Source organism: Phymastichus coffea, unplaced genomic scaffold, assembly GCF_024137745.1.
Source record: "Phymastichus coffea isolate CEN01 unplaced genomic scaffold, Cenicafe_Pcof_1.1 PCOF00016, whole genome shotgun sequence".
Lineage (NCBI taxonomy): Eukaryota > Metazoa > Arthropoda > Insecta > Hymenoptera > Eulophidae > Phymastichus > Phymastichus coffea.
In genome coordinates, this window is record NW_026706827.1 from 588,625 (window position 1) to 591,742 (window position 3,118).

The 3,118-nt window shown below is 26.2% G+C and overlaps 1 non-coding gene across 1 annotated transcript; it reads right to left on the reverse strand.

Annotated features, from left to right (window-relative positions):
- Positions 1-1,441: 1,441 nt before the first annotated feature.
- Trnar-acg (transfer RNA arginine (anticodon ACG)) lies at positions 1,442-1,514 on the reverse strand. The gene has a single exon. It is a non-coding gene; the product is annotated as a tRNA-Arg (tRNA).
- Between the last annotated feature and the right edge of the window lie 1,604 nt (positions 1,515-3,118).

Consider the following 3,118-nt stretch of genomic DNA (forward strand, 5'->3'; position numbering starts at 1 on the left):
GCTAGCTTGCACTTCTCTGAACTCTTCTCGCTATGGTACCGCCAGATGCCGCCAGGTGCTCATTGTCAGTTTCCGTGCTCTGAACTACTGTATTAGCCTGGCAAGGTGCAGCAACATATATTTATATATTTAGCTAAATTTCTACGAATGTTATTGCTGTTACTTTTACGCAGCCATTTCTTTGCTCATTTTCAGCAAATATTTCTTTGCTCATATTTTACACTTGCTATATGCATTTGTCAATTGATTTCTTTCTAAATGCGTAATAATGTATTCTAAAAACATTTGGATCAACAATTTTATTTATAAGTTAAATTACGTTTGCAGTATTAACGTACTATTTTATTTATACATCATTGATATCGTAACCTAAATAATATTTTTTAGCAAAAACAATGTCACGATATTTTTTTAACTTAAATGATTTAATCTGTAAAATTATATTGTAGAAAGTTTTTGCAAATTTTTCAATATAATAGTGTTTGTAAATTTGTTTGAAACAAGACATTGTGATAGTAACGTAATAATAATTATTTATCTAACATTGTCGAAAGATAAAAATGCAACATATTATATAGAGTATCTGTAAAGTTACCATATATATATGTATATATACATCACAGAAATTTTTTCAGAAAACCCTGAAGTATTAATTGCCAACGTTCGCTATTCTTTTTATTGCAAAACATAAATAAATTTGCTATTGATTCATTTAGAATCAGATTTAAATATAAAAAACAAATTTTTTTATTTTTAATATAGTTAAGAAAACAAATTCACACGCACTCGTACACACGCATTCGCACGCATGCACACAGATGTGGGATTGTTATTATTACTTTAAGAACTACGTTCACGTGGAACGCTACAGAACGCATTTGTTTTGGTTCCCTATAGCCATGAATATGCAGACTCACCTCCTCGACCATTTTTTAAAATATATATAAATAGTATATAATATTATACTTATATAGTGTTTAATAGTATACTTACATAAAAGTTCTGTGTTCCTTTTAATTAATGTTTTATTTTCTTAATTTTGATCTTCAAATATACAATTAATTTTATAGAAACAGAAATGGAATAAGACTAACAGATTGATTAATTAATTAACTATATTATAGCTTTAAAAGCACATAATTACATACAATATAATAATGAACTAAATGAAAATTGATTTCAGAATTCATTCTTGTAACAAAATATATTTTTCTTGTTAAGGCGCATATTAATATATCGTACATTTCATTGTATACGACAATTTTTTCATTATGATTTTATAATTGAAAGTCATTAATCGTATAAAGTATTTTTGATCAATTGAACACTTATTGATTGAATATTTTATTCTGTAAAATTTTGATATTATTAGTTATTTAAAAACTAAGTACATAAATGTAGAAATAAGAAAATTATTTTTAACAATATTTAAAAAAATTTTCGATCCTGCCAGGATTCGAACCTGGAATCTTCTGATCCGTAGTCAGACGCGTTATCCGTTGCGCCACAGGACCGATGTATCCGCAATGAAATTAAAATTCCATATATCATTACGTTCTTAGACGTTTGTTGTTCATATTGAACATTAAATATTTACTGAAATATGAAATACATAAAATAAACTGTTTGGAACTTATAGTAATAAAAAGACATAAAATATATCTAGCACAAAAAATTTCAAATAGTTTCTTTGCAAAACTAGTTCAGTTTAATTTTCTTTATGTTCATTGACCGCTATAATGATACATAGGATTGGAAAAATATTACGATCCTACATATGATTGTCCAACATAGGTTATTTAACCGGAAAAAAATGTTATTAAATCATCATATCATAAAACACGATGTTTGTTATAATATTTATAGCTCATCATTTTTAGCTTCAAGCCATAATGATGATTGTGTAATATGAAAAAGTTTCAATAATTCTAAATAATACAGCTGAATCTGAACGGAAATTTCACCTGTCATCAATTTTATTATTATCATAATTACTTTTTTATTGTACACGTAGCTATTTTTTCACTATAAAACAATTATTTTTCTTGTGGTTGCTATTGTTTCTGTTGTTTTTGTTGTAGTTGTCGAAATCTAACAAGTATGATATCGACCATATTTTTTCGATTTTGACCTAATGAAGTAGATCTATTTAAATTGGCTTTTTCACCTTGAAATGACCTTGGAATCCCTTACTAGTAAAATTATTCTAAACGTAAAATTTTCCGTTCTTTGCATTTCTATAATCAAAATTAGGGGATTTTGTTAAAAAAGTCAACATTTCATTTTTCGTTAGTGGTGATATCTAATCTCTTGTAACTTTTTGAACAAGCATCGTAGAGAAAAAGGTCGCGAGTAATATATTTTAGGTTTTATCAAGATCTTTCGATCTCTATCAGAAATTTTACCTATCAGTATTTTAAAAAAATACAAGTGATTGAAGTAATTACAAAACTTTAATAAATTGACACTTTTGAAAGTGGTATAAAAAATTTAAAAAATGACTTCAAAAAATGTTGCTCCCTATAGAAAATTGGTATTTCTCCTCTAGTTAAATTTGCCCTTTTTATTTTTATTTTACGATCAATAGGATCGGAAATATTCTTGTTTAAAGACTGGCTTTTCTTTCACAAAATTTTCGGAAATTTGTGACCGATACTGAATAAGAACCTTTCTAAGGACGATATATACCCCCTACAATTCCAGCCCTTTAAAAGTTAATTTATAACTATAATACATGCTGTTGCGTATGTCCCCGACCTAAATAAATTTATAAATTCCATAGTAAATTAAATAATTATAAACTGCTATATTTGAATTTCTTCCCGTATATTACAAAGTATTTTTGATACAAATTAAAAGTTTTTGCAAACAAAACTGTTTCGTAACTAATCAAACAAAATTATTTAAAAAAAACTCCTTTAGAGGTGTGATATTTGAAGCTTAATTAGTAAAATCATATTTTATAGAATAATATATTATATATTTCAATTACTAAAATATAACGAAATTTACAATCACATGTTAGTCGGCACTCCTGTTATATTCAATAGATTTTTATCACTTCAAATTATTAATGGATACAAAAATATCTTAATATATATAATGGATACAATAAGTT